The 14543-nt window shown below is 43.7% G+C and overlaps 1 protein-coding gene across 3 annotated transcripts in view; it reads left to right on the top strand.

Moving 5' to 3' along the window:
• NBAS (NBAS subunit of NRZ tethering complex) overlaps window positions 1-14543 on the top strand; it is a 3456930-nt gene that overhangs the window by 998025 nt on the left and 2444362 nt on the right. The gene's annotated exons all lie outside the window — the stretch shown is intronic.

Genomic DNA, 14543 nt, shown 5'->3' on the forward strand with positions numbered 1-14543 from the left:
AGAATGACTGTAACTGCATTGATTTGCCATCTAAACATAAAAATACGTTTTTCAAATTGGGCAGCTGAATGACAGCTGTTAATAGAGAGGCTGCAACCTTCGTTGTAACTACAAGGACAGCATTTACTGAGGATACTAACAATATGTTAGCTGAGGGATGAGTAGGAATGTCATCTGACCTCATGAAAAAATCAAGACAAAAGGCTAAATTACTGTATACTTTCCCACGGGTGGTCACACACATGATTCAACCATACCTCCGGCTGAATTGGCTACGTCGATGGATTCTAACTTATCAAGGCTGTCAGCCAGGACTTTAAGTGGGCCAGGCAATCCGGCGCAGAGCTATGGCAGTCTCTGAAAAATCTCTGAGGGGGGGGCGCTGCCAGGGCTCCCTAAATTCCCTGTTGACACCAGCCGGTGACCCCAGGCCAACATCCAAGGCTTTTTTTTCTAAACCTCAAAGCTCTTGCTCATGCGCAAGACCATTGGGCTATAGTAAAAAATGTCTTTTCTGCCATAATGTAGGCGTGGGCCCCCCGTGCCTGGTGTGGCCTGGGCCACAGTTATTCAAGAAAATGTAAGGCTTCTAAAAGCGAAGGCCTTCCCTTTCTAAAGCCTGAAGCTCCTGCCCACGCACAAGAGCGTCAGGCATTAGAAAAAAGGCATTGGCCTGCCTTTTATTCCATAATGGTGGCTCTGGCCTCCTGTGGCTTCCCTTTAACTAGGAGATATGGCGATCACAAAGAAGTGATTGCTGTATCTCTTAGTTAAAGGGACAGCTGGCACGGGTCGGCGCCACCACTAAGGAAGGAAAGGGGTGGTGCTGAACCCCCACAATGAAGAGATGAAGGGATTTGCACACACTTCCTCATGGGTCCGTGTGATCTCTGTAAAGTGCTGCCTGGCGGGGGTCGCCTGCTACGACTGCTGCAGTTAACCCGCGCCTCAATTTCCCATGCCACTTAACCCTCTGCTGTCACCTATTGACCACTCACTATTGAATTTGTGGTATGTATTCACTGCAAAATGAAATGATAAACTTAGCAGTCGAATGCACTGCATGCGTCTCACTACATCCCTCTTTCCTCCTTCTACGATGACCTCAACCACCTTCTCTCTCTTATCTCTCCCTCCCCCTCGCCCCTCACTGTACTTGGTGATTTCAATTTTCACCTCCCTCCTCCCCCTCACTCTTCCCCTCTACTCTCTATCCTTGACTCCTACATCCTCTCCCTTCTTCTCCTACCCACTCTTCTGGCTCCACTCTTGACCTTATCTTTAACTCTTCCTACCTCACCTACACCGTCTCTACACTACCCAACTATCTCTCTGACCATGCTTTACTCTCCTTCTTCCTTACTCCCCTTCTCTCTTCTTCTGATCCTGTACCCTCCCCTACCTCTTTCTCTCGACGTGACCTTTGCAACTTCATTCCTTCTCTCTTTTTCGACACTTTCGCTTCCTCTCACCCCCCTCTGATTTCTCTTCTCTCTCGGCCAATGATGCTCTATCCACTCTTTCCTCCTCTATCTCCTCCACCCTTGATCAACTTTACCGACTCTCCTCCTTTCGTCTTACTCGCAAACCCTCTCAACCATGGCTTTCCTCTCAATTTCTCTCCATGCAGCGTCTCCTCCGTCGCCTCGAGTGACACTGGCTCAAATGTCCCTCTCTATCCAATCAAACCTCCCATTTCTCTTACCACTCTCTTTATGACTCCTATCTCAGCTCTGCTAAACGTTTGTACTATTCTAAGCTTCTCCACTTCCAAGTCTCTCACCCTCGCAGTATCTTTCAAACCCTCTCTCGCCTTCTTTCCCCGCCCACCCCTGACCCCTCAACCACATCCTCCCTCTCTCCTTCTGCCTTTGCTGACTACTACTCCTCCAAGATTCTCTCTTCGTCAAAACATTCTCTGCTCTCCTTCCTATTCCCCCCTCAGCTTGCATGTCTGACTTCTCACCCGTCTCCCCTTCTGTGTCCCTTCTTCTATCCAAACCCATCCTACATGTGCCCCTCTCCCCACCCCCATTATCCCGAAGATCTACTCTATTCTCATTCCTTACTTAACCTCCTTCTTCAACATATGTCTCTCCTCAGCTACCTTCCCCTCTGCATTCAAGCATGCTACTATTATACCTATTCTGAAGAAACCCTCTGCCGATCCCCTTCTTGCCTCAAACTTCCGTCCAATCTCCCTACTCCCATTCCTCTTTAAATTACTTGAACGCCTAGCCTACTCCCAGCTCTCAGCCTTTGTTTCTAACCTTTCCCTCCTTCCTCCCTCTCAATCTGGATTCCGACCTAAACACTCCCCTGAAACTGCTCTCACTTATGTTCTCAATTACCTCTTCTCTGCTCGATACTGTAAGTTATCCTCTGTCCTCATCCTCCTCGACCTCTCTGCTGCCTTCGACACGGTCGATCACCTCTTACTTCTCAACACTCTTTCTTCCTTTGGTTTCAAAGGCTCCGTTCTCAACTGGCTCTCCTCCTACCTCTCCTCCCGCTCTTTTGCTGTCTCCTGGGGCGGTCGTACCTCATCCACTCTCCCCTTGGATTACGGCGTACTCCAAGGTTCGGTTCTTGGCCCTTTCCTATTCTCTCTTTACACCTCTTTTCTTGCCCCCATCATCTTTTCCTTCAGTATCTCTCACCATTTCTATGCTGATGACCCCCAACTCTTCCTTTCCTTCTCCGATGACCTTCACCTTGAACGCTCTTTCTGTCTTACTGCCATTAAAAATTGGATGTCATCCCGGTTCCATTCCCTCAACACTGATAGGACTGAAATCTTATTCTTTCCCTCCAACACTCTTCCCCCTCCCTCTCCTCCACCGTTTATCCACTTCCCCCCCTCTAATCTCCTTATCTCTTCCCATGATTGCAACCTAGGCATTCACTTTGACTCCTCCCTCTCCTTTTTCCGCCACATTTCTCTTACCTCTCGCGCCTGTCGCTACCACCTCTTCAACATTTGTAAAATTTGCTCATCTCTCACCTTCCATGCCACTAAACTTTTAATCTCCTCCCTCATCTTCTCTCGCCTCTTCTATTGCTCCTCTATCCTCTTTGGACTCCCTGCATCTCATCTTGCCCCTCTCAAATCCCTCTACCACTCGGCCATCCGTACTCGTGTCTCCTTGCTCCTGACAACATCATTCCGCCTCGCTTTCTTACCCTGGTTGGTTTCCCTTTCACTCCCAACTTAAATTTCATTTCCTCTGTCTCGTCTTTAAATCTCTTCATGACCTCGCCCCCCCCTTATCTCTCTTCTCTCCTTTCTTTCTACATCCCTTCCCACTTCCTTTGATCCACTGATCTCTTCTCACCGTCCCCCCTTCCCCATGTGCCTCTTCCTGTTTCCGCTCCTTTCAGCTCCTAGCCCCCCTGCACTGGAACTCCCTCCCTCTCTCTATCTGCTCCATCACCACCTTTTCCTCCTTCCGTACTTCCTTGAAATCTCTCCTTCTGCATCCCCTGCCCTGATACCCTTACTCCACTCTCACTTCTCTCTCTCCTCCCTCATATCTTCCCCTACTCACCTTCCCTACCCACTCCTTTCCCTTACCCTTACCTTTCCCTCCTTACATCCTCACCCTAATGCCCTTTCTGTCTCCCTCCTCCTTCCCTTTCTTATCCCCCTCCTTCCTTTACTTGCCCTCACAGGTTAATTGCTCTACCTACTGTTTTATTGTTTTGATTCATGTCTTGTAAATTGCTTCTACTGTAACTTGTTATAATGTAAAGCGCTTTGGATTAAAGCGCTATATAAACACAATAAATACAAATAGAAATACATCAGGAGAACATAGTATTTTTGCAGCAACACTCGGGTGGCAGTATTCTAACTATTAGCTTAACAGCTACTCCAGATCTATTTAATGTATCTATGGGCGAGACGATCCTTGGCTCATCTATTACCAACATATCAATGACGACATCTCCTTTAGAAACCTAACAGTTTGCTATGAAAGTACTGCTCAAATTGTGCAATAAGCTGCATGAGGACATCTGCGAACAAACTAGCATTTTACGCAGATTAGAAATTACATATAACTGGCAACACTCTATTGAGAAATGTACCTCCTACGCTCTAGTAATTTAGTACCAGTGAACACACAAGCGTCCTGTGCCCGATAACTCCTTGCACCAGAATGATACTGACCAGCTAATAAGGAACACTAGGGAATCCATAATTATTGAGGTTGTTTCACAAGAGCCCCTAATTGTTTATGGTGTGGTTGATAATAACAAGCACATATATATAACGCGTAAAGTGTGCAGAAGACAAAAAAAGATGAGATATAAGCTCAAAGGGCACTTAACAAACTGGGTATTAAAACATGAAGCGGTAGCAAATATAACCTAAGATAAGTAAGATCTGGCAGCAGATAACTCAACTCTGGACGAGAGCCTAAGTCAAGATGATCATTTATGTTCAACACTGGAGCATCGTGCATGCTTGTACGTGGAAGATAATGCGCTATATACTACACTGATTCACAATCCTCGTGGTACTGCAGTAATGAACAGCACCTCTTTTACATTCTTTAATTCATTTCCAAATAGGAATAACGTGTTGCTCAATCTCTTGCATATATTGAAATTGTTATTGCTTATTCCACCTCTAAGGGTCTTAACTGCGCATGGCATAGAGTACTTTGAATTTATGGAATTTATGGAATCAGCACCTATCCCGACTGCTCGAGCGCATTGTGTTTCCAGTGATTTAGTCAATAAATGTGCAGAACTTTTTAAAGTTAGGCTTTTATCTGAACAAATACCTTCTAGACAGGATTTAAGTGACTAACATCACGAAGGATGACAGCTATAGCTTATACAACTATGAAGGAGGGGAGGAAGTATTAAGTAAGCATGTTAGATCTAGATATTGTAACAAGAAGCAAGATGTGCATGTTGACTGAACTTGCTACCTAGTTTTTTTCGCAGACTATTCCGACAGATGCCATGTACACTTGCCACTTGCAACACTCTATGTCCTAGGCATTTTATGAGCAGCAGTGGGGGCATAAATTACTAGCTTATTCTGACATATTCATGATCCAAGAAAGCTGACTAACTACGCCGTTATTAATGGACGGTTATAAAATATCAAAAACCAGCTAAAAAGGGTTATATTGGACACTCTATGGAGGCTTAATAATTGGAGATCATACCCATCTACCCACTACTGAGATAATAATTGCTGCGCACAATCCAAATATAATTGCAGTAAATGTTGAACTTAATGAAAATGACGTACATAAGAAGCTGTTGCTTTTAAATGTGTATGACGCTCTGCGTGGCCTGGAGATTGAACGCATACAAACTAACCTATATGAGCAGGTATGATGCAAATGGAAAGGAGAATGTAATTATGGGGGGTGATTTTAATGCCCACTCTGTTGATAAACATGAGGTGTGTAAAAATAGTCAGGCATTGAATGCCATGATCAAATACAGATAACAAACAGGGGAAGATCTGGCTTAGGTTTTTACAAGAGTGAGAACTCATGTTGAATGGTTGACTGCAAGGCGAGCAACCGGAAAATTACACATGGAGATCTGGTAATAAAATGGCAACTTTGGATTCTTTTTTTATGAACATAAATTCAACAAATGTTTCATTAACCTTTAACTTCTGAGCTTAGCGATTTTATTGACCGTGCTTTGATTACACCAACTCTGTCTGAGGAATGGGCAAACAAACAAGCATTGATATTAGAAGATGTTAATGTGAATAGTGGAGCAAATGGAAGTTACTGGACTCTGGAAAACCTAAATGCAATGACTAAATCCATTCCTGGACACAATAATTATTACATAAAACAACTGAAACATATGTTTCTGAATCTGATTACTAAATTAACATCTGCCTGTTTTTTCGCCAACTGGGGAATGCTACACCCACATGGACAAGAAGAATCATGAGGGGTATGCAACTGGGAAATATGCGATGCCAAGATGGCATTGAGACAACAAATAAGGTATATAAAGAAAAACTACAATTGTGAGGTAGAAAGAAAGCTACACATTAGTAACAAAGATGGTAAGTTAATGACAATAAGAGAGCATTCTGGAGGTCATACATACATTTAAAAAATCTATAGCCCTGGCCCTGGTGGACTCCTCATTTAAAGAAGGCTTCTAAGAAATGTGCGGAAGTTTTGGTTGAATTGTTTAACCAGAATAGGATGGAAGCATCGATACCGGACTCGTGGAGGAATGCTTTCCTGATATGGATGCTCGACTCAATCCTATGAATTACAGATTACTAGCCCAGAAGGAGGAGATTTCTACACAGGTGGCACAGTGATCGCTTTAGACGTTTATTCAGTATAAAATGAAGAGCTATCTTTCCCTATATCTATGAGGGATTTCCCTGCCTCACCTAAATTACTAATGGGTCTGTTGGGATGTCTTTTTAACTTAAATAGTCCACAGTCCTGTGTGAAAATGTCCCTGTCTCTTTCCCTTACACCTGCTACTGAACTAAAGGTTGCACCAATGTTCTTGATCCAGGAAAATGACTCCCTCCTACCGGACTGTAGGGCACAGTTCTGTTGGCAAGTTCCTCACCAGGGGCAATGACTCCCTTCCTTTGATTTTAATACTTTAAAAACAAAGGATTGCTGATCCATTAAAACACTGCATCAGAAAGTTCACTATTTCTTTGCTCCAGGGGGAATGGCTCCCTTCTCCGGGCCTTCCTTGGCTTTGTTTTCACAGTTCACAACACCAGGGGGAATGTCTCCCTTCCCCTGGCCTTACTTTCAGGTCTGGGACCCAGACCCATGTTCCTTTAACGTTTGGTTCGTACAGACCTGGTTCGCAGTCCTGCCAGGCACTGCAACGAAGAAGAGGACTTATACTGCTCCTCTTTCATTAACAGGGGTCCTCGACACTTCTTCCTTGGTGGTCAATGCTTACGGCTTCCCCACTAACACAAACATTTCATTGGATGCATGCACTGTCCTCTTGACTGTTTGGGTCCACAACCCCATATACAATGTTCATATCACTGGTATTAAACCAGGGGCTAAGCAGACACCCTTTTACTAGCCCAGTGTCCCTACCGGTGAACCTGTGTCTCTGATTACCTTGTTGGGATTCACAGTACCTCTCCCGTCTTCTCTGGGACTGGAGCAGGCGTCTCGCTGGCGTTGCTCACTTCTCCTGCTGTCTCCCGTTCTTCCGGCTTTCCCATTCAGTGGCTGGAGCGAATGGCAGTTTTTCTCTCTCTGACCCAGATGGGGTTCCCTTCTTGATCCCACCAGCATCGTCCTCTCTCTGGACTCTCCCTTCCCGCATCTGGCAGCTGCTCCACTCTCAGAGGCTTCCCAACCTGGTTCTTGGGTGCCTCCTCTCTGCTCCCTCTGCCAAACTCTCTCTAGCCCGCCACCACCATGCAAGTCATTGATTCGACGGCTTTCTGGACCCTCTGCTTTGGTCCACTTCAGTTCTTGGTTTCCGCTAAGGAGAGGCAGCATCATGGGTTCTCTCCATTGGCAGTCCTTCTTCGGTTTTTAAGCTTGTTCAAGGTTTGTTCCATTTCTTGAGACTAGACTTTTGCTCTCGGTTTTCAAGAGTGATCCTCATGTCTCCATGCCTCTTCTTCATACCAGTATATTCTTGTGAAGTCTTCATTAAGTCCTTCCTACTCTTCCTCGTCCCAGTAGTGTTGGACTTTCAACTTCACACATACAATTAGAAATGTGTGATAAAGAGGGGTGACTGAAGGGATAGGAGGTGGGTGGAGGGTGAGTGGTGTTTTACCGTGTTCACCTGAGATGTTGTCCCTGCTCCCCAGAGGCGGAGTCTCTCCCCATTAGATACTCCTGTTGAGTACCACCCCCGGCAGACTATTGGGTAGCAGCCTCACGTCTCTGGCCTCATTGGAAGGGGCTGCCCCTCGGGGAGAAGTGACGACATCTCAGGATTCATCACACTAGCTAGGTATTTGTATCCTTTTTACTAAAGAAATTCAAGGTTGGGTAGATAAGGGGAATTTATTTAATACATTCCAGACCGGTTTTCGTGCCGAGTCAGAAACAATACTTAATATATTGACTCTAAATACTCTGATTAAGAATGCTAGAACACGTCAGAAAATGCCTTTTATGTGCCCTGTTCATCGACTTTGAAGCAGCATTTGATAGTATAGACCGTAATGCGCTGTGGGCTAAGTTAAGGAAGTGGAGAATCCCAGAGGGACGGTTGTCTTTCTTGATACAATTAGATACGGATACTAGGGTACAGATGAGATTGAGTAGCATGGGTAACTTTACTAATGAAATAACTACATTTAAAAGTTAAAGCAGAGATGTGTTCTTGCTCCAATGCAACCTTTACCTCACCGATTTGCACATTAATAGCTACCCTCCTAAAATTGATTGCACTTGTATACATTGGCTCGCTTATGCCGATGACGTAATTATTTCTGATCACTTATACATTGGCCTTTTGAGAAACACAGGGAAGTTATGTCACTATATTAAAGAAAATGGCTTGCAGATTATTTTAATAAAACAAAAATGATGTATTTTGGTATAAGAAAAGAAAGCTACAACCATTAGATACTCTGGTTAGCCTAATAGAGCAAGCCAGTTTACATACTTACCTAGGGTATGAGATTTCGACCAGCAGAATTAACTGTGAACTGATAAAAAGTAATCGCCGGAAGGCGCTTTCATTAATGCCAATGATCAAAAAATGTGCCCTGAAGACAACAGGGTATAGTCTGATGGGTATATTACTAGCTTATAAACGGAGCCTTCTGGCCAGTCTATTGCATGGAGATTAGCTATAATGATGATAATGGATGGCTGAATAAACTGGAAGGTGTCATCTAGAGGAAATTGCTGGGCTTGTGGCAAAGTATACCTGTTGAAGCAAAACAGTTGGAACAAGTGTTAATCTCGCTATCTGTGCATGTGTGAATCAAACGAGGATTAATACACATAAAGGATATGAAGGCTCCACTGTGTTCTTTGTTGGACATGCTAGGCACGGCCATTAAATGCCATAAAGGCAAATCTTTATTGTAGTTTAACACTATTAATGATCCATTATTTTGAAGAATTTAAATGGAACCCCTTCTGGGATAAAAATACTCCCCTCTGAAATAGGAATTTACGACAAAAGCTAAGGGATAGGACTCCTATATGTGATGAATCCTCACAGAATCCCAGCCTAAAGTCTCCTCCCATGTGGCTTTGGAGAGATAGTCGCTACCTGATCCTGACCCTCAGGTGGTATTAGATGGGTGGATCGCATGGGAGGAGAACGACATCATGGGAATGTGAGGAATCTGTCCGTGGAAATGCAGTATTTAGCCTTTTGTGAGGGTCAGGGTTCCCTAATGCCTGAATTTCTGATGGCTTGTTATCATAGTAAGGCTTCCTCTCCCAGATTTCCCCAAGTCATAAAGAGAGAAAACCCCTATGGTAAACGGGGAAATGAAATATGTAAAAGTCAGGGAATTAATACCACTTCCAATTGTCATAATTCTACAGTATGTTTGAATCGTGAAAGCAAGAAACAACAATTAATTCCTTTGAGAACTTCCCCAAAATATATCTTATAAACCACTAAACCAAAGTAAATTGAATAACTCTTAAAAGAATATGAACATTATGGACTCCAAATCCCATAATGCTTTAAGTACTGATATGAGGAAGAGGATCTTAGAGTTACAGAACTGTAATATGCTGTCTAGTGGTTGTAATGACTCACAACTGAGTGGGTCCTGTAAACATTTAGAGGCCCTTCAGGTGCGGGCCATATGAGAGAAGCAGCAGAAGCATGAAGACGAAGTAGGAGACGCTGCTGTTTTGGAAGCGGGTTGCTGTGTCGAAGTTGTGGCAGAGCTCGGGAGTCCTGTAAGATGCAGATTGCGCGCAGCGGGAAGCAGTACGGAAACTAGCTGTGCTGAGGGAGAGACAAGCTCTCCTAGTCCTGCATGCTGCTCCGGTGTGGGGCGTTCACCGGCGGGCTGGTGGAGCATAAGCAGCTCCAACTACAGGAAACGCGAGCAAAGGAAACGTTACTGGAGCTGTCAGATGCCTGCATTTCCCTGAGGAAAGAAGAAACAGGAGCAGCGGTTGCAGCAGAGACACACGGAAAGACCGGTCTGTTGGCCTTGGTTGGTGACCCCAGGGCACTTTGGCACCGACCGTTGGCTCAGAAGGAAAGTTTTGAATATCGAACTAATGAATTAAGGCAATTTGGACACAACTCTTATCTTAAAACACAGAGTGAAAATAAATATTGTAACCATCATTCTCAAAGCCAAATGGGGCAGTATTTAACCTGAGTGAGCCGAAATCTTGTGACCACCATTGTCAAAGCCAAAAGGGAACAATATTCAAACAAAGTGAATGTGATTCACAGAAAGGAAGCTCATTTATCAAAGTAACATGCATTGCCTAAGCTAAAGAAGGATAATTATAGGCAACCCAAGATGGCAGAATAGAAGCCCTCCTTATAGAAATCATCAAGGGGGAGAGAAATATTATTTGCATTGCTTGGGGAAAAAGAATCTGAGTGAAACATTGTCAATGTGTACTGTATACTTGTGAAAGAAGTTGTAACCCTCTTGTGGTTGTTCATATCTCACCCTGTGAATCCTCCCCACTATCCTGGGTCCTGTCTCCACCCAGGGGATCCTCCTGCAGTACACCACCCCCAGGTTTAGGATCAGGAAGCGTATGCCCTTATCTGGCCACCTGGGAGGAGACTCTAGGCTCGATTTTAGTGGGGGATTCACAGGATTCAAAATCTAGAAGGCGAAGTAGCGGTAGGCACCACCTTTTCTTGATGCTTCAAATTCTTTAATTGATCCTTATTTTAACCTGGTTCTGCCAAATAACAGGATCCAATGATGCACAGATCTAAAAATCACTACAAACAAGAAAAAATGGGATGGAATCATCACATTATATCTGGCGCTCTCAGTTGGCTAAATACGAGCAAAACAAGTTATGCAATTTATGTTCGTTTTTTCTCATATATTATTCAATTTCCATCTTATCTTTTACTTAAAAATACTTTCGGAGTCTGTGTTAGGTTATTCCAAAAATAAGCGAGAATTCCTGTATAAAATCCAGGAACTGTTTATTCACATTCCTGTCTTTTCATTTCAGGTTGTCATTTAGGCAAAAAGGTCTCTCAATATCAAAACATAACAGAACCAATGCATTTCGGTGTGTAACACACCATCTTCAGGGCTATAAAGACCTTTGCAGACAAATATATTTGAACAAAACATATCATAATTCAACCAAATATCAGGAAATTGTAATATCATATATACCAAAACGACCCAATTACGAGAAAACCGCCAGATTACCCCAAAAGGAAAAAGAGTCACAATCACCACTTAGTAATTAAGGTGGCATACAAAGTGTCTCCAAATGTAACACAATACTTTCAGGAATCGTACCTTTCTGGGATCATTTGTCCCTTTACTGCCATGATCATGTAGTTAATATAATTATGTAGTGTATAGCTTCTTATTTTTCTTACCTTTGCATTCAATCTTGACGTGCAAAAAAGGTTAAGCGCGAGAACGCGCGGCTGTGGATTGTATTTATTGCTTGCCATGGGAACATGGATGGCGTCGTGCTCCAAGGAGCAGCAGCACGTACGCCTTATGTCCCACCCCCCAAGTCACGGGAGGGCGGGACGATCCCCATGGCAACCATGTATACACTCAGTGCTACAATAGCATAATTTAAAGATCCGGTCAGAAACCGCTATTGCGAAAATGTAAAATGGGAACACTGAAGTGAAGTTATGTTTCAAACACATGCGTATAACGTATTCTGTTTACCTAGGTGTGATGGCGCTGCCATCGGACTGGCGGGTCATAATTATAAGAATCTCGTTACAACTTAAAGTTGTTTTCATAGCATTCATAGTTAGCAGTATGAAATAAACATGAAATTAACACTAACAAGGGCGACAGAAAGATTGTTTTTGTAGATGTATCTTTGTGCATAAAGCTCATTTCATTATAATCATAAGTATCTTGGTGCAGTTTAACGTAATTAACGTAGCATTCATAGCTAGCAGCATGAAATAAACACAAGATTAACATTAACATGGGCGGCAGAAAGATTTTTTTTTTTTTTAGATGTATCTATCTACATACATACAATTAATTTCATTAGGTCGTTACAAATTACCACCAATGCATTCAACAAATCAATTGCATCTAATTCTCCCATTTCAGGCCAAGTTATCTGCTCAACCCCTGTTTCTGTGTGTCTTCAGATTTACATGATCAGTTCTGTTCTGAAAAGTGTTCATGATTAATTATTCCTACATTTCTCTGTACACAAGTTCACAGTTCACAGGAAACGCATGTATTTAATCTCTTCATTTTCATTAAGTCATTTTGGTGTTAGAGTACTCATCCTGTCTATCCAAGTGGTCTCTCTTTGATCAAGTTTCTTCTGGAGGTTCTCATATGCATGTGTTTTACTCACGGCTTCCAAGATGATAAACCTGATTTGTGCCACATTATGTTTCTTTTCATCCCAATGTCTGGCAACTGCTGAGATAACATTGTGGTTGCGAATACACAACCTGTGTTTGTTCCAGCTTAGTTTTGTGGTTCTGCGTGATTGTCCTATGTAGTATAAACCGCATGGACACTTTATAACATAAATGATATTCTGCGTCTCACATGTAGCATAACTTCTATGCTATTTCCACATGGCCCAGACAGGGAAAAGAGTAGGCATTGTATAGAGAAGAAGCATCAATTGTGATAAATAAAGAGCGAGAGAAGAATAACCTCAAAGGGGAAAGCAAGGTGTTAACGACACGACAGAGAAATTAAGGAGCCCCAATTCTGAAGTGTATGAACTGCTCAAAGTAGTTGCCAAGAACTACCTACTGTGGGAAATCCTCTTGGATGTCGTCACTTCTCCCCGAGGGGGAGCACCTTCCATAAGGCCAGGGAGGTGAGGCCCCTACCCGGTAGTACCACTGCTGGTGATATTCAGCAGAATGATCTCATGAGGAGAGACTCGCCCTCTAGGGACAAGGACGACTATCCAAGGGAAACACAGTATTCCTACCCTATACCTATCTCCCATACATCCTCATACCCCTTATCCTCCACGTTACATGTATGTGTATAGGGCCATAGCACCGACCTCTACTGAGATGAGGAAGAGGACAGATTACCCAAGTAAAACCTATGTGACTCTAACTGAGACGAAGATGAGGCATGAAGCCATGAAGAATACCTGGTGGAATGGTAATCGCCATTCTAGCTTTCTGCAGAGGCGGGACTGGGAGGTTAAGATAAAAACTGACAAAGAACTTACAGAACTGTCTGGTAAATCAGAGGAACTGCATTGGAGAGAACCACAGCCACACCAACAGCCGAAGAAGCAGGACCGCCCAGTCCTGGAGTTTCGAAGGAGACACAGAGAAGAAGAAATCCCTCCAGTCTCGGAGGAATGAGGAACCTGGTGGCATGGAGCATACCTGGGGCAGCACTGGAAGGGCAAAGCCGGTACCGGGAACGAGAAGCGCAGGACCAGAGCCGACAGGCAGACAAACACCTGCAATGCATGTTCAACGACCGCACGCCCCCAAGAAGGATCGGTAAGGCATCCAGAGGCCCACAAAGGTAAAGGGCTAGATACCAGTGGGGGCTTGGAAAGCAAGGTCTGGGATCACATTAAAAAATGAGGTATCTTCCTTGTGACTGTACTTGGCAAGAGAGGGAGACAAGTTGGTCAAACTAAGGAGCAAGAGAGACTAGGTTTGGGGACTCCACATAAATGAGATGTCTTCCTCATGGCAATGCTTGACAGGAGAGTGAACCAAGTGGGCTGAGCCAAAGAGAGGGAGAGGAAGATCTGAGATCCCTTTGGCAGTTGTGAACTGTGTAAACAAAAAGAATCTACGATCAGAGGACAAATGTCTAATTTGTAGCCCACGAACAAAGTTTGTATAGAGAGGAGATCGAAGCTTCGGAGCATGGGGCCCGGGAGTCTAGAATAAACTCCATTTAGAAATCAGAATGTGTGACACCCTTGAGTTATTTAGGAAGAAATTGAAAATGTTCCTATTTAACTAAAGGAGAAAAGGGACTGTTAGAACTGCAACGTTAATTCGTCCTTCCGGTTGATCAATGTTAATTTTAGTTGTCATCTGCGCACGAATATGGTTTATTCCGACTGGTGCGCTTTATAAATTCCTCATAATCAAATCAAAATTAAACCAAACCTGAGAAAAGGCCAGGGCAAGGGAGTCCTACCTCTTGGCATTGTGAACTGCAAAGTAGGCCTGAGAAAAGAACAGGGGAAGGGAGTCATTCCCCCTCGCGTTGTGAATTGCAAATTAAGCCTGAGAAAAGGCCATCGGAAGAGTCATTCCCTTTGGTGTTGTGAACTGCAGGAGTCATTTCCTTGTGAAAATACTGAGAGCAAGATACCTGGTGAAGGATGCATTCGCCAGGAACCAATAGGGAAGAAACAACTATGGCTAATAAGGAATGACTAACTTTAAAGTCT

The sequence above is a fragment of the Ambystoma mexicanum genome, chromosome 4p (assembly GCF_040938575.1).
Source record: "Ambystoma mexicanum isolate Mex_15411 chromosome 4p, UKY_AmexF1_1, whole genome shotgun sequence".
Lineage (NCBI taxonomy): Eukaryota > Metazoa > Chordata > Amphibia > Caudata > Ambystomatidae > Ambystoma > Ambystoma mexicanum.